Below are 26,340 nucleotides of genomic sequence, written 5' to 3' on the forward strand. Positions count from 1 at the left end.
TAGTAATTATTTTCCGCATCATACTAGTTTTTCTTTGTATAGTTATTTATGGAAATACCAAACACAAGAGGCATAAGATTCTAGAGTTTTCGAAATAGTTTTCTTTTCGAGTTTGTGTTTTTCTTCTTTTTCGAATTTGTGATTCGATTGTTCTTTTTGGTTAACCTAGAGTTATTTAAGGAAATAAATATTAGCTTTCCTTAAAAGGTTTTGCCTAGGCGGTGGTGGTTGCTCCCATATCCAAGAAGGCCATGTGCCTTGCCATGCAGTCCTGGAAGTCAATTTTGGAAATTAATATTTATGGAATTAATAACTTAGGTAGATTTGAATCAATAGTGTTAAGTTCCGCTTGCGATTCAAATCTAAACCATTAAGAACAGATAAGTTAAATTTGGAATCAATGATGTTAAGTTCTGTCTGCGATTTCTAATTTAACTTTTAAAGAACACAATAGGTTATTTAAGGAAAGGTTCGATACTTGTACAAAAAATTTTTGTACAGTGGAACCGGTATGTTTTCCTAGGACTAACCAACAATTGGTATCAGAGCTAGGGTTTGCCTCTGTGTGTTTGGTTTTCAAATTAGGTTATGCACATGACATACATAATTTAGGCAGGATAATAGTAGGATGTGCTAACTTTGTGGTTGCAGGCTCCAACTATTATGACATATTTTTATTGTGTGTGATTGGACCCTTGGACATGTCAAGGGCATTTAATTGTGTGTGCATGATTGTATGTAACTAATATAGCAGGAGCTGTATTAGTTTTAGAATTTTATTTTTCGATCTAGATTACATGTACATTCCATTTATGGAATATATGATCGATATATGTAAAATTCTATATTTGTCGTGGATCGTATCCTTGCGAGGCGTGGTGCTATCGGAAGACCAGAGGCGCAGCGGAATAAGACGCAAGATAGATGCGACAACTTGACCCGATGGCGGTGGCTAAAGATGGCAGCAGCTAGGGTTGGAGCACACGGAGGACAGTGATGAAAATGCCATAATAGTTGGAAAATTAATTTCCATGTTTATTGCTTTTATTTACTGTGATGTGTGTATGCATGTGTTATATGCTAGCATAAGTTAAAATTCCTCACCTTAAATAACTAAGTGGGAGAGGGATTAGTATATTAATCCCACGGTCTCCATTACTGGTTTGTAAGTGATGCAACAAGCTTGCGTGTTGGCTCTGAGTGCCTCCCTCCACAACGGATGAGTTTGTTTGCGGATCACTAGATCAAACTTCCTTAATGGATGATTATAGGAAGTTATTTAGGATGTGTGTGATCTTCTACAACTGAAGGGGCACAATTCTATTTAATGGACTTAGTATCAAGTAATGGTGTACACTTAGACACATTTAATAGTATCCTCCCCAATGGAGTCACTACTATCACTTGTGTGACCAAAGGGAACCAATTATTGATTTGTCATAAAACTAAATTGGCAAGAAAATAAAATTAATAAACCCCTCTTACAAATGTTTGAATTTGTATACGTCCACACTAACGTGGCATACAAGATTCATGGTGTTTGAGGTAATTTTATTTGTCAAAAAGTTATATTGACAAGATAGTCAATGGGTAAAACCCTCCTCTTACAAATGTTGATTTTGTATACGTCCACACTAACGTGGCATGCAAAACTCACGGTGTTTTGAGGTGTTGGTAAATTTAAATAGTATTGTTTGAGGAATCAATATTATTTTAAATTTAGAGTCTTGACCAAATATTTGATCAAAGATAGATCAACCATTAATTTTATTTGTCATAGGTTGACAAGATAATAAAATTAATGGATAAAATCTCCTTTTAGAATTTGTATACGTCCACACTAACGTGGCATATAAAATTCACAGGGATTTTTGAGATGTTGGTTTTGACCAAATATTTTTTGTGATTCTTAGGATTTCAAATGTTAGTCAATCCCCTAGTTATTATACTATAGAATAGACTTAGTAGTCCCAATTGTAATGATTAGAAAACTTGGACATTAAGGTAGACTATCCTCTCAGAACTGAGAACAATAACGGTGTATTTTGTTAGTTGTTGAAATATATTTAGTGGTGTTATCTACCGGTACCTGGTGTGTAGATACAGGAACCACTAATTATGTCTGCAATTCATTACAGGGGTTCCAGAAAATCCGACAACTATATAAATCACCGTCCACATGGGCATTGCTGTAAAAGTAGTAGCTGTTGCAGTGGGAGATGTTTATCCTTTGATAGGAATAAAACATGGATTTTAAGAAATTGCTTTTAAGTACCAAGTTTAGAAAGAAATTTATTTCAGTTTCTAAACTATTTAAAAAATAAATATTGTGTCTATTTTGATAACAAAGTTGTTATCGAGAAAATAGGAAAGATATCTATTCTGGTACGTTAGATGGCAATTTATAAATCCAATAACTCCCATAATGCAAATTAAATAACACATCTTCTAACTTTAAGAGAAAGCAACCTTCGGAATTGAACCAATTATATCTTTGGCATCTAAGGCTAGGTTATATTAACTTGAGTAGGATTCAAAGGATAATAACCAATGAACTCTTTGGAAGTGGAAATCTTTCCAACCTGCGAGTCTTACTTGGAAGGAAAAATAACTAAGAAGCTTTTAAGTCTAAGGGGTATGGAGCCAAAGATATGTTGGAATTGGTTCATTCTGATTTGTGTGATCCTATGACTATCCAGACAAGAGGTAGTATTGAATATTTCGTTTCTTTTATAGACAACTATTCGAGATAAGGATACATTTACTTGACTCGCCACAAGTCTTAGTACTTTGATTAGTTCAAAGAATACTAAGCTGATGTGGAGTAACGTCAAAGTAAAAGTATCAAGATACTACGGTGAAATCGTAGTAACAAGTACCTCTTAGGATAGTTTAGGAGTCACTTATCAGAAGTTGGGATTTAATCCCAACTAACTACACCTGGTACACCCCAACAGAATGGTGTAGTAGAAGGTATAAGACTCTTAAGGAAATGAGTAGATTGATGATGAGTTATTCAGAAAATTACCAAATTCATTTTAAGGATATACTCTGGAAACGGAAGTGAACATAGTACCTTCCAAAGTCAGAACTCTCTACTCATATAGAATTGCTGAATAGGCGTAAGCCTATTTTGAAGCATATTCGGATTCGAGTAGTCCATCACATATGCTGAAGAGAGACAATGATATGTTGGAGAGGAATTCACTTGTTTGTAGGTTATCCTAGAGAAATGAAAGTAGGTTTATAGTCTTAAAAAAAATAGAAGGTCATTATTAGCATCAATGGCTGATTTTTAGAAGAGGACTATATAAATGAACCACAAGCCCATAAGTAAATTTGTTCTTAAGAAAATAATAAAGGACACGTCTAATCTAGTACTAACTGTACAAGATGAAATATCACAAGAAACTGCAACACGTATCACAATTGATACACAATTATAGGCAGTGCCTCATCGTAGTGGGAGGGTTGTTAAATAACCTAAAAGATTCATGTTTTGAGAAAGACTTTAGACTTGATCTCAAATGAACATGAGTTTGATCCCCGAACATATGACAAAGCACTCCAAGATAAAGATGCATATCTCGGCCAAGAGCAATGAATACAAAATTAGAATATATGTATTCTAATAAAATATGGAAGCTTGTAGTACCACCAAGTGGTGTAAAAGCCATAGGGTGAAAATAAGTCTACAATAGAAAAAAAAGGGATAGATGGGAAAGTAGAAACTTTCAAAGCAAGGCTTGTTAAAAAAAGGGGAAACCTTTTATTGGTAGCCATGCTTAATTCTATCCAGATTCTTTTATCTATTGCTGCTCATATAGACTATGAGATTAGGCAAATGGATGATAAGACAACTTTCCTTTATGGAAGTCTTGAAGAATGCATTCATATAAAGCAACCAGAGATGTTCATTGCAAAGGGCAAAGAGCATTTTTGTTTGTAAGCTCAATCAGTCTATGGACTAAAGCAAGCTTCAAGGTCTTGGAACATCCAGTTGTAATCCAGTCTTATGGATTTAGTTACCAGATAAGTCTTGTGTATACAAGAATTGTGATGGAAGCGTGGTGGTATTTCTTGTACTATACGTAGATAACATTCTTGGTAGTTGGAAACAATATCAAAGTGTTGTCGGAAGTAAGGGTATGGTTGTCCAAATAATTTGATATGAAGGACTTGGAAGAATGCATATATTCTTGGGATCAATGGGATCGCAAGAAAAGAATATATTTTACTTATCCCAAGCTTCATAAATCGAAACAATCTTAGCTCGTTTTAGCATGCAGAACTCCAAGAAAGGTTTCTTACCTTTTAGGCATGGAGTAACTTTATCTAAAGAGATGTCTCAGAAGACATCAAAGGAAATAAAGGACATGAAGGTAGTTCCTTACGCTTCGGCTGTCGGAAGCCTAATGCATGCTATGCACGAGATCAGAGATCTGTTTTGGGCATAGTTAGCAGATATCTAAGTAACCTTGGACAAGGACATTGGACTGCAGTAAAGCATATATTAGTACCTTAGAGGCACTTGAGATTATATGCTAGTTTATTAGGCAGTTAATTTGGTCCCTGTGGGTTGCATAGATTTTGACTTCCAATCGGATAGGGACAATAGAAAGTCGACCTCGGGATTTTGTGTTTACTTTAGGAGGTAAAGTCATAACTATGGAAGAGTGATAAGCATAGGTATTTTTCTGGACTCCACCATAGAAGCTTAGTATATGGCAAACCTCTGAGGTAGTCATAAAAGCTGAATGACTCAATAACCTCGAGATAGACTTAGATATGATTTCTGGTTTGTCCAAAGATTATTACAATTTATTGTAATAATATTGGTGCAGTAGCAAACTCGAAGAAACCATAAGTCCATAAGGCAAGTAAACACAATAGAGCGCAAGTACCACCCAATACGAGAAATCGTATAAACGAGGAGAAGTTGTTGCCGCCTAGATTGCATCAGGTGATGACCTATAGATCCTTTTACTGAGGTCCTTAAGGCAAAAGCTTTTTGATGGGCATGTTGAAGGGTTGAGAATCAGATATATGACAGCATAGTCTTTTAGTATAAGTGGGAGATTGTTGGAGTGTATACTAAAAGCCTAGCTTTTGTATATACATTTATAAGAATCACATTGATCAAGTGTCTACATTTGTATATACCAAATGTAGATGTTCAATTAATTTATATTGTAGATAACATAGTGTGTGGTGTCACACACAGAGGATCATGTTATCAGTACCTTATAAATTATAAACAGTAGCTCACGACCAAGATGGAAAGGAACAAACCATTGGAAGGTCATAGTGTAATTAGATATTAGTTTATCTTAACTATATAATTACACTAGTACACTTAGAGTGTATTGAGTAGGACCATTAGAGGTCGTTTCTTTTATACTGACTTTATAAAGAAACAAAGACCTCAGTTATTATGGAAGTGTGTGCTCTTAATCCTAATATAATAACAAGCACATATATTTGATATTTATTTCTTTAATTTATCAATGGGTGAGATTTAGTTCGATAAATCAATAAGCCCGATAAGTTGGGAAATGATATCACTTATAGTGTGTGTTGTTGATTATAGAAGGAAACTGTGTCCTAGTGATCTAGGTTGATAATGTTCCCAAGAGGAGCTCATAAAGATTGTCATGTTAAACCCTGCAGGTGGACTTAGTCCGACATGACGATAAGGTTGAGTGGTACTACTCTTGGACTAAGATATTAATTAAATGAGTTGTCAGTAACTCACTTAATTAGTGGACATTTGACATCTTAAACACAGGGAGACTAACACACTCATAATAAGAAGGAGCCCAAAATGTAATTTGGGATTGGTGCGGTAGTTCAATAATAGTTCTTTAGTGGAATGAATTATTATTGATGGAATTAAGTTGTGTGTTCGGGGCGAACACGGGAAACTTAATTTCATCGGGAGACCAAAACCAATTCCTCCTCTCGGTCCCTATCGTAGCCTCTTATATATAGAGATTTATACCCACCACATACTCACCTTCTTACCCAACCAATAGGGGCTAGCCAAGCTAAGCTTGAAGCTCAAGCTTAGGGCCAGCCAAGCCTAAAGGTTGGCCTTAAGGTGGCCGGCCAATAGCTTGGAGCCCAAGCTTAGGTGGCCGGCCACATCATATTAAAAAGGATTTTTTATTAAAATTATTTCTTATGTGGATATCATAGTTTTAAAAGAGAGTTTAAAAATTAAATCTTTCCTTTTAAAGCTTTCTACAAAAGATTAAGAAAAGATTTGAAATCTTTCCTTATTTGTAGATTGAAAGGAGATTTTATTTTTAAGAAAAACTTTCTTTTTTAACCATGATAATAATTTAAAAGAGAAGTTTAAAAATTAAATATTCTCTTTTATTAGTTTCTACAAAAGATTAAGAAAAGATTTGATATCTTTCCTTATTTGTAGATTGAAAAGAGATTTTAATTTTTAGAGATAACTTCCTTTTGGAAATTATCCACATGTTTAAAAGAAGAATTTTAATTTATAAATTTTTCTTTTTATTAACCAATCATGAAAGGATAAAAATTATTGGAGAAATTTTTATAAATTTCTAGAAACAAATTAGGAAGTTTTAATTCTTGTGTGAATTAAATTTTCCTTGTTTTGGAATTAGAAGTGGCCGGCCATTATTTTAATGAGAAGAAAATTATTTTTTAATTAAAATAAATTTTCCTTTTCATGGCAAAAGAATTAAGGAAGTTTTTATTAAAATTTCCTTATTTGCCAAGACCAAGGATTATAAAAGAGGGGGTAGAGGTGCCTTCATGGGTGAACAACTCTATTATTCTTCTCCTCTCTTTTCCTCCTTGGTGGCCGGCTCTAGCTTCTTCCTCTTCTCTTCTTCTTATGGCCGGCGGCAACCTCTCTTAGAGCTCTTGATGGTGGCCGGTTCTAGCTAGGAGAAGAAGGAGAGAAAGGTGGTTTTGTTTCTTGCATCCCTTAGAGCTTGGTGGTAGTGGCCGGACCTTTACTTCTCTTGGAGAATTGTGGTGGCCGAAACTTGCAAGGAAGAAGAAGGTGCTTGGTGGTTCTCATCTCGGAAGATCGTTGCCCACACAACGTCCGAGGTTAGAAGAGGAATACGGTAGAAGATCAAGAGGTTATTTTTGCTTACAAAGAAAGGTATAACTATTAATTATTTTCCGCATCATACTAGTTTTTCTTTGTATAGTTATTTATGGAAATACCAAACACAAGAGACATATGATTCTAGAGTTTTCGAAATAGTTTTCTTTTCGAGTTTGTGTTTTTCTTCTTTTTCGAATTTGTGATTCGATTGTTCTTTTTGGTTAACCTAGAGTTATTTAAGGAAATAAATATTAGCTTTCCTTAAAAGGCTTTGCCTAGGCGGTGGTGGTTGCTCCCATATCCAAGAAGGCCATGTGCCTCGCCATGCAGTCCTGGAAGTCAATTTTAGAAATTAATATTTATGGAATTAATAACTTAGGTAGATTTGAATCAATAGTGTTAAGTTCCGCTTGCGATTCAAATCTAAACCATTAAGAACAGATAAGTTAAATTTGGAATCAATGATGTTAAGTTCCGTCTGCGATTTCTAATTTAACTTTTAAAGAACACAATAGGTTATTTAAGGAAAGGTTCGACACTTGTACAAAAAAATTTTGTACAGTGGAACCGGTACGTTTTCCTAGGACTAACCAACAGGAGTACACCTATCCTCCTACCCCAAATCATAAATGGGGGAGCTCAATGCTCTCATCTCCCGGTACACAATGACAGGGAGGAAATCTCTGCCGGCTACCACGTTACGTCACACTACCCATGAGCGGACCAACGGAGCCAAACAGAGTCCAATCGGCTACCACGCTGCTATACTAAACCAGCGGAGCCAAACAGAACAGAACTGTCTGCCGGATACCACGCTGAGTCACTAGACCAACGGAGCCAAACAGCAGAACTGTCACACACCTGTCTGATATACCACTAACCCATGAATGGTGGTGTGTACGGATACATGTAACTGGCGATGTGCTTGACAATAATGGAGCATACTATCGTGCAGCATGCAATCATGCGAGATGATGCATGACACTAAGCATGGAAATAACCTGATCAGCATAACAATATCCATATATATAAAATATGTACTGTAGTATCGATGGTCAAATCTGAAGACCTAAGGTACACAGATCAGATAAGGTATCAAAAACCTAGGTCCTGAGCACAATAAGGCATGGTATGTCACTACCTCTATGAGCATATATACAATCATGTGGGTAATAACATCAAAATCATATCAGGGGAGCAAACAAGCATGTAACAGATCAGGTAGTGACCAACCGAAACAAGGACGAACATAATTATTACTAAAAGCTATAACCTACTAAACATATCAACATGACTTAATCAAAGATAAGTCAAGGTACCCGCCTCAAATATCGCGTGTGCCAAAGGAAATCCCACGTAAGGCAACTCGTCGCAAATCAGAGTCCTGTAATACATGATATCCAGATTTAGCTAATTACATATAATTAATTAGCTAAATCAAATCCTCAAACCTATTTAAGATAATCATAATCGAATATAACTATTGATTAACCTCCTATTTATCAACCTACTATCGATCTAAAATAATCAAATCCAACCATGATCTACATCTAAGATCATAACCTACATTTAACTAGTCAATCACACTAATCATGTATCAACTAGTAATCCAATTTATCCCTAATTCCATACCTCAATTCACAGCCAAAAAGATTGCTGCCGGAAGGATGTAACTGCTGCTGGAAACACCACAGCTCTTGTCGGACACCTCTTCGTTGCCGGGATCCAAAAAGGAAACCCCCAATCAACACAATACCAAGATGAGATACACAAAATCACCTCTAGGAAGCGTACCTACTAACCTTACCTCTTCCTCGCCTTCAGTCATCTGTGATGGCAACAGACCCGATCCACAATGGAAAGTGTTGCTATTGACAACAAGATGGGCTGCTAGATGGAAAAGCTGTCGGAACCAAGACCCTCCACAGAGCTGAATCTACCTGACGGAATCCTTCCCACTGATCAAATCAAGTTGAATTCAATAAATGGGATCATAAATCATGCAACAACCTAATCTTACCTCAACCGAAACCTCAATCAGCAACAATGAAGAAGAGGTCCACTGATCCGATGTTTTCCTCCCAGTCCAGAACCATAAAAATGATCATGAATCCAACCAAAATAACACATAGCAATCCTACCCTAGTAGCTTACTGATGGAAACAACCAAGGATGCTTACTGTGTGTGAGACGGAAACTTGAGCACAAGATAGTCAAGCCGACGAACGAGCGGCATCACAAGAGGTGAGGGTAGTAGCGCTCAGGCGTGAGATCAGCAGAGGATGGAGTCGCTCGATCCGGTGACCGACTGTTCGGCCGTGGCACAGAGGAAAGCAGGAATAGCGGCAGTGGCGTCGGGGCTGGCTAGGGCACGGACCAGCAGTGGCTCGGCAAACCTGGTGGTCGGCACTTGAAGAAGAGGAGAAGACAGCCGTGAAGATGGCTAGGGCTCGCGGTGGCCGGAGCTAGGGCTGTGGAGTCGACGTCGCTGGTGTGGAGAAGGAGGCAGCGGTGTGAGAGGGAAAATCACAAAAGAGTGCTCGAGAGTCGTTGACGCTTGGGCTGTGAACCGGCGTCCGCTGCAGCACAAATGGAAGAAGGAACCGTCGTGTGAGAGGAGAAGAAGGCCGCGAGGAGGTTAGGGCACGGCGTCGGGTTCGACAGGGGGAGAAAGAGGGAAGCACGCGGGAGAAAAACAAGGGGAAAAAATAAAAGAAAAAGGAAATAAACTTTTCCTCGTTAAATCAGGGTAGCCTAAACAGGCTTTCCCCGGGCCCCATTTTTATCCCCGTAAACTCGTTCATACGGTCTCCGAAAAATTCTAGAAAAATTTCTAAAAATTTCAGAAAATTTCCTCATCATTATTCGCCATTTTTCGATATTTTACATGAGTTCAAGCTAGGGCCGGCCACCTAATGAAACCAACTCACCTTGGTTTGGCCGACCCTAGCTTAGGCTCCAAGCTAGGCTTGGCCAACCACCTTAAGGTGGGTAAGAAGGTGGGTATGGGTGAGTATAATACTTTATAAATAAGATGCTATGATAGGGACCGAGAGAAGGAATTGGTTTTGATCTCTCGATGAAATTAAGCTTCCCGTGATCGCCCCGAACACCCAACTTAATTTCATCAATAATAATTCATACCACTAAAGAATTATTATTGAACTACCGCATCAATCCCAAATTATATTTTTAGCTCCTTCTTATCATGTGTGGGTTAATTTCCCTGTATTTAAGATATAGAATGCCCACTAATTAAATGAGTTACTGACAACTCACTTAATTAATATCTAGCTCCAAGAGTAGCACCACTCAACCTTATCGTCATGTCGGACTAAGTCCATCTGCAGGGTTTACATGACAATCCTTATGAGCTCCTCTTGGGGACATCATCAACCTAGATTACTAGGACATAGTTTTCTTCTATAATCAATAACACACACTATAAATAATATCATTTCCCAACTTATCGGGCCTATTGATTTATCGAACTAAATCACACCCTTTGATAAGTCAAAGAAATAAATACTAGATATATGTGCTTGTTATTATATCAGGATTTAGAGCACACACTTCTATAATAACAAAGGCCTTGTTCTTTTATGTAGTCAGTATAAACAGAACTTACCTTAAATGATCCTGCTCAATATACTCAGAGTGTACTAGTGTAATTTTATAGTTAAGATAAACTAATACCAAATTACACTACGACTATTCCAATGGTTTGTTCCTTTCCATCTTAGTCATGAGCTACTATTTATAATTTATAAGGAATTGATAACATGATCTTCTATGTGTGACACCACACACCATGTTATCTACAATATAAATTAATTGAACAACTACACTTAGCATATAAATATAGACATTTGCCCAATATGATTCTTTATTTCAAAATAAATGTTTACAAAAACTAGACTTTTAGTATACACTCTAACAAAATTGACCCAACCCTATTCGTTAAATTAATAAAAAAGGATATCTTCATAGCCTAAATCTATGTAGATGATATAATCTTTAGCTCAACTAACTCAAAATTTTTAGACGAATTTACTAATCTAATGGAACAAGAGTTTGAAATGAGTCTAGTAGGTAAATTAACTTACTTTTTATTATTACAAATCAAACAATCAAATGAGGAAAATTATATTTATCAACAAAAATACACCAAATAATTACTTAAAAAATTTGGGATGGAAAACACTTAAGAAATAAAAACACCTATGGCAGTTAACAAAATTCTAGATGACGACTCCAATGGAAAACTAGTTGACTTAAAATACTATAGGAGTGTCATAGGTAGCCTACAATACTTAACTACAAGTCGACCCGATATTTTATTTGCGGTTAGTATGTGTGCTAGTGTAATACCCGAAAATTCTCAAAATAATTATTATAAATATCCTAGTAATTTTTTGGAATTTTAGGATATTTTTACAGAATTTTTAGAGTAGCAGAAGTAGCAAAAATAAATAGAATCGTAAAATAGCCTACGCGGGAATTGAACCCGAGACCTATTGGGTCCTACGACTTATGGTGAACTCTAGTAACCAGGTGAACCCAGCAGGGCCGTGCTGAAAGGAAAGGGGAACAATTATATTTATATTTGAGTTGGGCCGAATTACCCACTTAATATAAATAGGGAATTTAAGTGAGGAATTGTTATTTTCTTAAACGAGAAAACTTTTCCCTCAAACCTCACCCGCCGACTCTCTCTCTTTCTCCCTCATCTCTCGGCGCCAACCTCAAGGAGATCTAGGGTTCCATCTTGAGGAGCGTAGGAGTACCTCCCGGCGACATCAAGGATACGAGGGCGCTCCTCTCTGCGAGAAGAACGCATAGGCGCGAGAAGATCGTCGAAGAGATCCCTTCTCCGGAAAACCTAACGATCGGATTTGTAAGAAACTTCGAGCAGGAGGTAAGAAACCCCTCACCTGCAGTATAAGTAGCTCCTTTCGAGGTTTTACGCATTAGTTTAGTTGTATGCAGAATTTTGGCATGTAGGGCGTGAACTAGTGCACACCATATGTTTGATAAAATGTGTAGCTCAGTTAAATGCTACCACATGCATTTTAATAGCTTAGCTAAATGCAATAGAAACATTTATTCAGTACATACAGTTTTATTACAGCTTATATGGGACTACGGTCCAATGGGTGGGCTCTCACAGTCGCCTCTAGGTTCAGACAACCTAGCTCTAGGTTTAGATAACCTAGAAATAGCAAGATAAGAAAAATCAGCTATAACCAGTATTTTATTTTCAGCAGTGGCACTGTACTGGACTAGATGTCCATTGGGTTGGGCTCCCACAGTCGTCCCTAGGTTTAGACAACCTAGTAAACCCTACTATATTCGGGATTTGCAGCCCCGGGTCTAGTTAGGGATGCGCGCATAGCAAGTACGGTTGCCGGGCCCATCAGCAGCATGATTAGTATTTTGATCTATTATTATAAATAGTTTTACAAAATCTCACAATCAGTTATGTGAACATGTTTAAATTCAGTATTAGCTTAGTTTAGTTCAGCTCAGTGTTATATCAGGTAGCTTCTTTCCATCGATACATGTGATAGTTTCATGTTTAGCTCTTGATATTCCATGACTAGTTTTGATGCCATGTTTTAGTACACATGATCAGTAACTTCAGTATTTAAATTTCAGCATGTCAGCATGTAGTTCAAGTAGCATGTTTTAAAAGCATGATTTCATCGTATGCATGTTTTGTGAGGTAGATGGTTTCTTACTAAGCGAAAACTTACAGATACTTCTTTTCCTTATACTGCAGATAAAGGTAAAGGAAAAATGGACTAGCGGAGGCTGGAGATCAATGCGATGAAGATGTGTGTGGATAGGAACTTGGAATAAAGATTCTTGGAGAAACTAGCAACCTTTAGAACTTAGTATTTTCTTATAGTATTTCTTTTCTGTATTTCTAGATATTTAAGTGTCCGAATTATGCAAGATATGCTTAGATGGTTAGTGGACATGCTTAGAACACTAGTTGTTTGCTATTAGAATGTTTTCCAGTTATAGTAGAACATATGTATGTGATCTTGGCACGAAACAATGCTGAAATCAGAGCTTAGCTACGAAATCAGAAACCCCAATCGATCCACCGATCGATTGGAGGCCCTCAATCGATCAGCTAATCGATTGGGGAGTTTTCCTCGCGAACAGTAAGCTCCTGGATCGATCAGCTGATCGATCCGGTCGCGTTCTGTCGTGAACAGTGAGCCCCGGAATCGATTCCTGGATCGATCGGGGAATTAGCCTCGCGAACAGAGAGCTCTGGAATCGATCACTGGATCGATTGGCCAGCCTGGATCGATCAGCCGATCGATAGAGAGTTTCCCCCGGGTACAGTAGCAAGCTGAATCGATCAGTGGATCGATCAGATCATTCCAGTCGATCCACCGATCGATCGGGAGGCCTGATAACAGCTGGAAACCCCTTATTTCAGTCCTGGGTCATATGTGAAGTCTAGATTACTTTCTTTAGCATAGGAACAACATTCAAGATGTAGTTTAAACATGAGTTTCAGATCTAATAGCAGTTAGCAGAAGAAATAGTGGTAGTTAGCAAAATTCTGAATTAGTTCAGCTTTTCCGCACCTTTAGAAAATGGTTTAGCACAGCATAATGTGACAGTCCGGCCTCACAGCCTAGTCAGTAGGAGGCGGGTCATTACAGAGTGGTATCAGAGCAAAAGTTCCATACTTCCTACACATACATCAGCATTGAACCTGCAGCTTCCAAGTAAGAACATCTCTCACTTTATTTATGTTTCTCGTTTTCATGTTTAGAGATAACTAAAGCATGGTTATTTATGATAGTATCTAACATGATAACAATAGTTATGCAATTATGATTGTATTAGTTATGTATGTCCTCTATGTCTCTTGAAATGGCACGAGGACGCCCAGCTAGAAGGGCACCAGCTACTGAGTCCCAGCAAGAGGCAGGCAGTTTAGTGCCTCCCCCAGACCTTACAGCAGTAGTGACTCAATTACAACAGCAACTAGCTGAACAACAACAAGAGATAGCCACTTTAAGGGCTAATCAGCAGAACACCCCCACTATCACCCCGGAACCTAACTTAGCATCTCCGGTAGTTATAGAGGTTCTACCAGTCCAACCTATAGCACCAGTAGCCCCAGCAGCAGGAACACAGAGAGAAGCATATCTGATCCAGTGGCAAAAAGTCAAGCCAGAGAATTTCTCAGGCACCAGTGAACCATGGGATGACCTGGTTTAAAACACTGGAGAGTACGATGGAGCTTCTGGACTGTCTAGAACATGAGAAGGTGAAGTGCGCCTCCTTCTGCCTAGTAGGAGATGCACGCATGTGGTGGGAGAGAATTAGAGCGAAGCGCCCAGTAAACTAGATGACATGGGCTGACTTCGAGAAAGAATTCTTTGAGGAGTTCTTTCACATGCGGGTCATAAACCGTCACTACGACGAGTTCACTGAATTCCGCCAGGGCAACCTTTCAGTTGAGGAGGCCGTGAAGAAATTCAACAGGCTGGCTCCTTTGTGTCCCGAATTAGTCAGCACTGAAAAGGAAAGGGTCCGACTGATGCTTAAGATGCTGAGGCCGGACATAGCACTGAATGTAGCCAGTGGCGTTCATAGGCCACAAACCACAGAAGAACTAGTAAGTAGTGCCCTCATCACGGAGCATTACCAGAATAGCATCAAGCAGCAGAAGCAGGTTCTCTCAGAGTTCAAAGGTCAAGGAGGCTCAGGTACTCAGAAACACCAGGGCCACAGCTCCCACGGCTCTAACTGGAAAGGGAACTCCAGTAACAAACGCAAACCAGGGAGTTACCCAAAAGGAGGACCAGCTAGTAAACAGCCTAGTTATCCCAAATGTGCTACTTGTGGGAAATTCCACCCTGGAGTTTGTCGTAAGGGCACACGAGGATGCTTTGAGTGTGGACAGGAAGGGCATATGGCTAAGCAATGCCCAAACAAGACTAGTCTTCCTCAACCACAGTCGATTCAGTACGGAGGCCAGCCAGCTCAGTTACATCAGATGCAGGCCGCTTTAGATGGTCCACACATCAGCCAGGGCAGACTAGAAGCCCCTTCAGCTACGACTAATGCGAGGATCTACTCACTCACCAGAGAGGACGTAGCGAATGCCTCGATAGTTATTTCAGGTCAGATTAGTATTTTACAGCAAAGTGCAACTGTCTTATTTGATACTGGGGCAACTCATTCTTATATATCCAAGGCGTTTGCCGAAAAGATAGCGATACCTCCAGAGGTACTCAGTGGTCAGTTTTTGACAACGTTACCTTCAGGAGAAATTATGGCATCCACGCACTGGCTCAGAGCAGTGCCAGTCATTATAGCAGACAGAGAACTCTTTTGTGATCTGATAGTGCTAGATATGACTAATTATGATGTCATCCTTGGAATGGACTTCCTGATCAGATACGGTGCCTCTATAGAGTGCCGTAAACAGAAAGTCGTATTCCAACCTGAAGTAGAAGTATAGTTCGAGTACATCGGAGAACCAAAGAGAAAGGCCAAGAAGTTTCTCTCAGCTCTAAAAGCACAGAAATTAATGGATTCAGGATGTACGGGATTCCTAGCACATGTAGTCAATACTAGTCAGGACAAGGACCAAAAACTAGAAGAGGTCCGAGTTGTATGTGACTACCCAGCAGTCTTCCCTGAGGAGTTACCAGGCCTAGCACCAGACAGGGAGATTGAATTTGAGATAGAGTTTATTCCCGGTACAAATCCTATCTCCAAAGCACCCTACCGCATGGCTCCAGCAGAACTGAAGGAACTTCAGGAGCAATTACAGGAGCTGCTTGACAAGGGCTTCATATGTCCTAGTCACTCACCATGGGGAGCGCCTGTATTGTTCGTGAAGAAGAAGGACGGGAGCATGCGCCTGTGCATAGATTATCTTCCCAGAATAGATGACCTGTTCGATCAGCTAAAGGGAGCAGCAGTGTTCTCTAAGATAGACCTCAGATCAGGTTATCATCAGGTGAAAGTTAAAGAAGGGGATATACCCAAGACAACATTCAGGACTAGATACGGACACTACGAGTTCGTAGTCATGCCCTTTGGCGTGACAAATGCTCCAGCCACTTTCATGGACCTCATGAATAGAGTATTCAAGGACTACCTAGATAGATTTGTTATTGTGTTTATTGATGACATTCTTATCTATTCAGGAACTCAGGAAGAACACGCAGAGCACCTGAGAATAGTATTGCAGACTCTTCAGCAGAACCAGCTGTACGCCAAATTCACGAAATGTGAATTTTGGTTAGATCAGGTGTCCTTCCTGGGTCACATCATCTCAAAGGATGGTATCATGGTAGACCCCAGTAAGATAGAAGCTGTGAGTAATTGGAAAAGACCCAAGAGCGCCAGTGAAATCAGAAGCTTTCTGGGATTAGTAGGTTATTACAGAAAATTTGTAGAGGACTTCTCCAGAATAGCCTCCCCACTGACAGCTCTCACCAGGAAGAACAGGAAATTTCAGTGGATAGAGGACTGTGAGAACAGCTTCAGTGAGCTAAAGAGGAGATTGACCAGTGCTCCCATTTTGACTCTACCAGAAAACATCGACAGTTTTGACATTTATAGTGATGCCTCTAAATTGGGACTAGGAGCAATACTGATGCAAAATGGCAAGGTAATCACCTACGCCTCCAGACAACTCAAGGACTATGAGAGGAACTATCCTACTCATGATCTTGAGCTTGCAGCAGTCGTGTTCGCTCTCAAAATTTGGAGACATTACTTGTATGGAGCTCAGTGTAGAGTGTATACAGATCATCAGAGCCTGAAGTATTTCTTCACTCAGAAGGATCTGAATATGCGACAGCGCAGATGGCTAGAGTTGGTCAAAGACTACGACATAGACATCCTCTACCACCCAGGAAAAGCTAATAAGGTAGCAGACGCACTTAGCAGAAAGTCCAGTGCTACCTTACTATCCCTAGCAGCCATGTCACCGCCCCTACAGAAGGAGATCACGGATTTCGGTCTTGAACTTATAGTGGGACAGCTCTCTACTATGACGTTAGAATCCACCTTGCTTGGTGACATCCAGACAGCTCAGGAACAGGATCCTGAAATTCAAAAAATCAAGCAAGGGATAGCAGAACCAGAAAGTGGAGAGTTCAGAATAACTAATAGTGGGGCAGTATATTTCAGTGACAGACTATGTGTTCCAGATCAGGAGGAACTATGAAGAAATATTTTAGATGAGGCTCACAGGACTCCCTATGCGATGCATCCTGGCTCCACCAAGATGTACCAGGACCTAAAGAAACGTTTTTGGTGGCCAGGGATGAAAAGAGACATCGCTAGATATGTCAGCACCTGTCTAACCTGTCAGAGGGTCAAGGCAGAACATCAGAGATCAGGAGGAGTTCTGCAACCTATTCAGATTCCAGAATGGAAGTGGGAAGACATTTCCATGGACTTCATAGTGGGACTACCCAGAACCACGAATGGTTTTGACGCCATCTGGATAATAGTAGATAGATTAACTAAATCAGCCCACTTCTTAGCTATCAGGATATCCTATTCCATGGAGCAGCTAGCTCAGTTGTATCTCAGGGAGATCGTTAGACTACATGGAGTCCCATGGACCATCATTTTAGACAGAGACAGTAGGTTCACCTCACACTTTTGGGAGTGTGTACAGTCAGTTTTGGGCACCAAGTTAAAATTCAGCACAGCCTTCCATCCTCAGACAGATGGTCAGACGGAGCGAGTAAATCAGGTACTCGAAGATATGCTCCGAGCATGTGCCCTAGACTTCAAAGGAAGTTGGTGCAAATATCTGAGTTTAGCAGAATTTGCATACAACAACAATTATCAGGCCACTATCGGTATGGCACCTTACGAGGCTCTCTACAGGTGGAGGTGTAGATCTCCAATCTGCTTGTATGAAAGTGGTGAATAGAAGGAACTAGAACTTCAGACAGATCTAGTAGCAGATACCACAGCAGCTATACAGCAGATCCGCCAGAGGATAGAGACAGCTCAGAGCCGCCAGAAAAGCTATGCTGATACACGGCGCAGACCCTTAGAATTTTCAGTTGGGGATACAGTATTCCTCAGAGTAGCTCCCATGAAGGGAGTAATGCGTTTTGGGAAGAAGGGCAAATTGAGTCCCAGATATGTTGGACCATACCTTATCAGCAGAAGAGTTGGCAAGGTAGCATATGAGCTAGAGCTACCCTAGGAGATGTCAGCTATCCATAATGTATTTCATGTCTCTATGCTGAAGAAGCATATCCCATATGCCACCCAGGTGATTGAGCCCCAGTTGGTACAAGTCCGCGAAGACCTCAGCTATGACAGTCGGCCTATTCAGATAATAGACCGAGCAGTTAAGAAATTGAGGAATAAGGAAGTACCCTTAGTAAAAGTTATTTGGCAAAATCACACAACAAAAGAGACAACTTGGGAGACAGAAGCCAGTATGAGACAGAAGTACCCAAATTTATTCTAAGTTCGAGGACGAACTTTTTATAAGGTATGGGGGATTGTAACGCCCGAAAATTCTCAAAATAATTATTAGAAATATCCTAGTAATTTTCTGGAATTTTAGGATATTTTTACAGAATTTTTAGAGTAGTAGAAGTAGCAAAAATAAATAGAATCGTAAAATAGCCTAATTATTAAAAATATCCTAGTAATTTTCTGGAATTTTAGGATATTTTTACAGAATTTTTAGAGTAGCAGAAGTAGCAAAAATAAATAGAATCGTAAAATAGCCTACGCGGGAATTGAACCCGAGATCTATTGGGTCCTACGACTTATGGTGAACTCTAGTAACCAGATGAACCCAGCAGGGCCGTGCTGAAAAGAAAGGGGAACAATTATATTTATATTTGAGTTGGGCCGAATTACCCACTTAATATAAATAGGGAATTTAATGAGGAATTGTTATTTTCTTAAACGAGAAAACTTTTCCCTCAAACCTCACCCACCGACTCTCTCTCTTTCTCCCTCATCTCTCGGCGCCAACCTCAAGGAGATCTAGGGTTCCATCTTGAGGAGCGTAGGAGTACCTCCCGGCGAAATCAAGGATACGAGGGCGCTCCTCTCCGCGAGAAGAACGCATAGGCGCGAGAAGATCGTCGAAGAGATCCCTTCCCCGGAAAACCTAACGATCGGATTTGTAAGAAACTTCGAACAAGAGGTAAGAAACCCCTCACCTGCAGTATAAGTAGCTCCTTTCGAGGTTTTACGCATTGGTTTAGTCGTATGCAGAATTTTGGCATGTAGGGCGTGAACTAGTGCACACCATATGTTTGATAAAATGTGTAGCTCAGTTAAATGCTACCACAGGCGTTTTAATAGCTTAGCTAAATGCAATAGAAGCATTTATTCAGTACATGCAGTTTTATTACAGCTTATATGGGACTACGGTCCAATGGGTGGGCTCCCACAGTCACCTCTAGGTTCAGACAACCTAGCTTAAGGTTTAGATAACCTAGAAATATTAAGATAAGAAAAATCAGCTATATCCAGTATTTTATTTTCAGCAGTGGCACTGTACTGGACTAGATGTCCATTGGGTTGGGCTCCCACAGTCGTTTCTAAGTTTAGACAACCTAGTAAACCCTACTAGATTCGGGATTTGCAGCCCCGGGTCTAGTTAGGGATGCGCGTATAGCAAGTACGGTTACTGGGCCCATCAGCAGTATGATTAGTATTTTGATCTATTATTATAAATAGTTTTACAAAATCTCACAATTAGTTATGTGAACATGATTTAAATTCAGTATTAGCTTAGTTCAGTTCAGCTCAGTGTTATATCAGTTAGCTTCTTTCCATCGATACATGTGATAGTTTCATGTTTAGCTCTTGATATTCCATGACTAGTTTTGATGCCATGTTTTAGTACACATGATCAGTAACTTCAGTATTTAAATTTCAGCATGTCAGCATGTATTTCAAGTAGCATGTTTTAAAAGCATGATTTCATCGTATGCATGTTTTGTGAGGTAGATGGTTTCTTACTAAGCGAAAGCTTACAGATACTTCTTTTCCTTATACTGCAGATAAAGGTAAAGGAAAGATGGACTAGCGGAGGCTGGAGGTCAATGCGATGAAGATGTGTGTGGACAGAAACTTGGAATAAAGATTCTTGGAGAAACTAGCAACCTTTAGAACTTAGTATTTTCTTATAGTATTTCTTTTCTGTATTTCTAGATATTTAAGTGTCCGAATTATGCAAGATATGCTTAGATGGTTAGTGGACATGCTTAGAACACTAGTTGTTTGCTATTAGAATGTTTTCCAGTTATAGTAGAACTTATGTATGTGATCTTGGCACGAAATAATGCTGAAATCAGAGCTTAGCTGCGAAATTAGAAACCCCAATCGATCCACCGATCGATTGGAGGCCCTCAATCGATCAGTTGATCGATTGGGGAGTTTTCCTCGCGAACAGTAAGCTCCTGGATCGATCAGCTGATCGATCCGGTCGCGTTCTGTCGCGAACAGTGAGCCTCGGAATCGATTCCTGGATCGATTGGGGAATTAGCCTCGCGAACAGAGAGCTCTGGAATCGATCACTGGATCGATTGGCCAGCCTGGATCGATCAGCCGATCGATCTAGAGTTTCCCCCGGGTACAGTAGCAAGTTGAATCGATCAGTGGATCGATCAGATCATTCCAGTCGATCCACTGATTGATCGGGAGGCCTGATAATAGCTGGAAACCCCTTATTTCAGTCCTGGGTCATATGTGAAGTCTAGATTACTTTCTTTAGCATAGGAACAACATTCAAGATGTAGTTTAAACATGAGTTTCAGATCTAATAGCAGTTAGCAGAAGAAATAGTGGTAGTTAGCAAAATTCTGAATTAGTTCAGCTTTTCCGCACCTTTAGAAAATGGTTTAGCATAGCATAATGTGACGGTCCGGCCTCGCAGCCTAGTCAGTAGGAAGCGGATCGTTACAACTAGATACCAAACGTGTGCTAAAGAATCTCATTTAATTCAACTTAAAAGAATATTTAGATACCTTAAAGGAACTTCAAATGTAGGAATTTGGTATCCTAGAACTAATAATTTTGAATTAATAGACTATTCTGACTCAGATTACGCTGGATGTAAATTAGACCGTAAAAGCACAAGTGGTGGATGTCAACTACTAGACCCATCACTTGTCAGCTGGTTTAGTAGAAAGTAATACTGTGTCGCCCTATCTCTAATTGAGTCAGAGTATATAGCTATATGTGAATGTGTCACACAACTATTATGGATGATGCACACCCTGAAAGATTTTAATTTAAACCTTACAAATGTAAAAGTATTAATTGATAAAATTAGCTCAATTAACTTAACAAAAAATTCTGTGCATCATTCAAGAATTAAACATATTGAAATTAGGCACCACTTTATCAGGGATCATGTCACTAAAGGAGATATTGAACTCAAATACATTGAGTCTAAGTCTAATTTAACTGACATATTTACCAAACCCTACCTAAAAGTGAGTTTAGCAATCTATGTCGAAAATTAGGAATGTGTTTAATAGACTAAGATTCTTAAAATTGTTTTCAAAAATGGTTGTTTTTAAATTCTAGGATAAAACTTTCAAAACTTCCCATTTTTAGAATTTCAAAAATCAATTTTAGCCTTAGACTAGATCAATTCCTTAGAAAGCATGTTTCTATAAGGTTAGTACTTGAACATCTCACCAAACACACTAGGACTACCTTGTTTGTGATTGTTAAATATAGAAATGGGTGAGATGCATAGGCAGATTGCTTGGACTTATTTTGAAATTAGTTTTTAAAAAATATTTCCTTAAAAGTATTTTAAATCCTTTTAAACTAACTAAGTTTTTTTAAAAAATTGGATCTTACTTAGTTTTGAAAGTTGGATTTGAAAATTAGATTTTAAAAATTAGATCTTACTTGGTTTTTTAAAGTTGGATTTGAAAATTAGATTTTACAAACTTAGTTGGATTTGATTTTATAAACTTGTCTTTGATAAATTTATTTTTGTAAAGCCAGTATACTTTAAAATTAGCCTTTATAAAACTTATTTTTGAAAATTATGTTTAAAAAGTATTTTAAATTTGCAAAGGTTATTTTTAAAAATTAGATTAATTTTGCAAAGTTTATCTTTAAAAATTACTCTAAAATTTACAAAGTTATCTTTCTAAGTAAACTAACTTTTAAAAACTTAGCTAAAGTTCAAAACAAAATGTTGTGTGTTTTCTACTTTAGACTTCCCCGAGTCAATCTGATTTTAATTCAATTTCTTGATTGTATTGTCTTTTACTTCCTTATTTTTTATGAATATCAAATGGGAAGGGTTAGGTGGTTTAAGTTAGTTTAACAATAAAAAATACCAAATATAAAGACTAACATAAAAAACTTACAAAATGCTTGCTTTACTTGCATATTTTTCACTAACTTAATTCAGGTTGTCATTACATCAAAAGGGGGAGATTGTTGGTGCAGTTAGCACTAACGGTCTAACTCAAGTTTTGATGAATGACAAAGTAGGTTAAGTTATGTTCATTGTAATCTAACACTTTGACCAAGTATGCAGAAGAAGCTCAGCTAGGTCGACGAGGCAATCAGATAGCTGGCACGAAGTCCAGATAGGTCGACGGGGCAAGTCGAAGGGCTGACTGGATGTCTGCCACGAAGTCCAAATGGGTCGAAGGGTTGACTGGACATCTGGCAGGTAAATTAAGGTAAGTCACTGGAGGGGAGTGACTGTGAGGACGCGTTCCCGGGAAGACAACTTAGGTGTCGATCCAACTTAGAACCATTTCAGAACTCTAAGTTGAGATCTTGACTAGATTCCGGTCTCGGTGAGATAGAATCTAATTGCTATTTTTATTATTATTATAATTGTACTATGCTAACACTTTGTTTTGCAGGATAGTTTTGCATTTTACCTCGGACTAACATTTTCTTGCAGATTGCTAGAAAACAGAGGTCCGGGCATCGAGAAGGAATCCGGGTGCCTAGAGGTCTGGGCACCCGGAATGCAAATTTTATCTCGTCACCGTGTCACCACATGGAGCTTCATGATTGGCTGGGCTATGTCATACTCCAGCACCAGAAAGGGATTCGGGCGCCCAGAGCCTCCTATATAAGGAGGATGCACCCTGGAGCAAAGAATCAACTGATAACAAATCCTTCCAACGCTTGCTCTACCGTGCTCTGCTCCTGTGATGTTGAAGCTTTTCCGACAAACGTGTTGTCTTTTTCTTTTCTTAATTAGTATCGGTACTTCATTTCTTTTAGCATTCCTATACTTTTATTCTGTAACTACTCTTTCGAATTGCTAGTGGATTACCTAACGAAAGCACTCAATGAGTGCGGGCCTTGGAGTAGGGGTCGACGAAGGCTCTGAACCAAGTAAAAAAAATTACTTGTGTTAGCATTGTTCTATTTTCAATTTTTCCGCTGCGTACTCGATCTTCTTTTGCGAATTTTTAAATCTCTATTCACCCCCCTCCCTCTAGCGAATTACTCGATCTAACAATCACAAGTTCTTTCATGTTATAAATCATATTGTGGGCATTCAGTAAATGAGTTTAAGATCAAATCATACACATAGAGAATGTGGACTAAATTAATGAAACTTTATTTATCCAATAAATAATACAAATCATAAGACAATTTATGATACTTCTCAAATATAACACGTATGTTAGTTTGCAAAAAGTAAAATTAACATTTTATTTGAAGTAAGGAGAGTAGAGGATGATCAAAGAGGGAGGAGGAAGATGGGCAGAATTAAATATTATTAAAAATAAGTAAAATTAGTTTAAGATCAAATCATACACATTGAGAACGTGCACTAAATTAATGAAACTTTATTTATCCAATAAATAATATAAATCATAAGACAATCTATGATACTTCTCAAATATAACACGTAGTTTGCAAAAAGTAAAATTAACATTTTGTTTGAAGTAACGAGAGTATATAGGAGGACAATCAAAGAGGGAGGAGGAAGACGGGCAAAATTAAATATTATTAAAAATAAGTAAATGGAGAACGTGCACTAAATTAATGAAACTTTATTTATCCAATAAATAATATAAATCATAAGACAATCACGCTCATGATTCCTTGAGATTTAATCTGATCAATCCGATCGGCAATGGGACATGGGGACAAGAGAGAAATGGGGACAGAGGATCCGAACTAATATATAGGAGGACGATCAAAGAGGAAGGAGGAAGACGGGCAGAATTAAATATTATAAAAAATAAGTAAATGGAGATGCAGGGTATCGATCCCTGTACCTCTTGCATGCTAAGCAAGCGCTCTACCATCTGAGCTACATCCCCCAACAATTTAATTATAAATATTTAAATATTTTACTGTAACTAAAAATGGATATGTCAGGTATCAATCATCGTACAACACTCCACCCTATGAGCTATATCCCTAGTTGAATACAGCTTCCCCAACCGAGGAAAAAAAAATCGTCATCCGTATTAGTCAACTACAATTTTTCAATGTAAATGATCGTGAGGCCGACCATGTGGGACCGTTGAGATGCGGATTCTATCATTTGCTATCATATATCCCCTATTGAATAAATTCAAAATATTTTATTATTTAAAAATAATTATAGTAAAAAATAGACAAAAAATGAAGAGATAGGAGCCATGCCACCCCCGATGATATCATTGAGATACCAGATCTTATTTATTGACGTTTTATTTAAATGGAATAGAGAGGTAAATAATATTCTTTCAAATCTCAAAAATACCTTGGCATGTATTTTTGAATAATAATAATAATAATAATAATAATAATAATAATAATAGGGTGACTGAAATTAGTCATTTTTTGATTCTTTATATTTAACTTGACAAACATGCTTAAACACAATCACGCTAAGGCTAAACTATCCAACTGTACGTATCACTGGCCCACTCAGTTACTCACAAGAACAAAATGATGCTGCTGCTGCTACTGCTACTGCTACTGCTACTGCTGCCTGGAGTGTTTCCCATGATAAAGTTAAAGCATTAGTTGTGAAAAACTTCCCTGCCACTGGTGCTGCAGCTCACGCTCACATGAATTTGTGAGGAACAGAATCAAACTCATCAAAATCAAACCTCTGTCGTTCTTTACCAATCTGCATCGTCTTGAAATTATTGGTTAGCATACGGAATCTTTGTATTTTGTAATAGAAGGGGACAGGATCATTTAACTCATGCACCTTTGACAGATATACAGGATCACATGAAAGATGTGTAAAGAAAAAAAACGGACCCGACAAGATAAAAACCTTGTCACTCCAAGCGAATCGAAATGACTAACCGTGAAGAAAACTCTTGATATGAAGAATAACGTAAAGAAATTATCAACAAAAATTGTTTGAAAGATGGAATATAGGAAAACTCTCTCACACCCTAACGAGAAAGAAAAAAAGCCTATATATAAGATTTACATCAAAATTCTTCAACCTATCACATATCCTATAAAATAGGATTAGGATCACACCAGATCCTATAAAATAGGATCACACAACACACGTTCTAAACGCCTAAAGACTCAGACAAAACTATCAATGATTAGACTTCCAAATTATAAAATAAACCATTTAACACACAATAGACTAGATTAACTTAGTCTTCTAAGAACATCACTTTATAATTCAACACTCCCCCTTAAAGTGTTGTTCTCATAACTAATCCGAGCTTTGATCGCAGATCTTCGAATGCGCCCTTCGAAATTGATTTTGTAAAAATGTCAGCAATATTATCTTCACTCTTAACTGCAATTATATCAATAATGTCATCGAGCACTTTCTCACGAATGAAATGATGCTCAAGTTCAATATGTTTTGTTCTTGCATGGAAGACAGGATTAGAAGTGAGCTTGATTGCACTTAGATTATCTCCATGAATAGGAATAGGTTGATCAATGGGTATGTGCAAATCTTCAAAGAGTCTACGAAGCCATATACACTCTTGAGCGGCATGAGCATATGCTTTGTATTCTGCTTCAGTCGTGGATAGAGATACCGAGCCTTGCTTTTGGTACACCATGATATACTTGTAGTTCCACACATAAATACAAAACCAGAAATTGATCTCCGATCATCCAAGTCTCCACCAAAATCAGCACCTGCAAATCCTTGCAAGGAAAACTCTACACCCTTCTTACAAAATAGACCCAGGTTAAGAGTAGAGTTAACATACTTTAGGATCTTCTTTGCCTCTTCAAAGTGTGGCTTTCGTGGCTGTTGCATATAT

At 38.4% G+C, this 26,340-nt stretch overlaps 1 non-coding gene across 1 annotated transcript; it reads right to left on the bottom strand.

Moving 5' to 3' along the window:
- Positions 1-24,344: 24,344 nt before the first annotated feature.
- TRNAA-AGC lies at positions 24,345-24,417 on the bottom strand. The gene has a single exon. It is a non-coding gene; the product is annotated as a tRNA-Ala (tRNA).
- Between the last annotated feature and the right edge of the window lie 1,923 nt (positions 24,418-26,340).

Source organism: Zingiber officinale, chromosome 2A (assembly GCF_018446385.1).
Source record: "Zingiber officinale cultivar Zhangliang chromosome 2A, Zo_v1.1, whole genome shotgun sequence".
In the NCBI taxonomy this organism is placed as follows: Eukaryota; Viridiplantae; Streptophyta; class Magnoliopsida; order Zingiberales; family Zingiberaceae; genus Zingiber; species Zingiber officinale.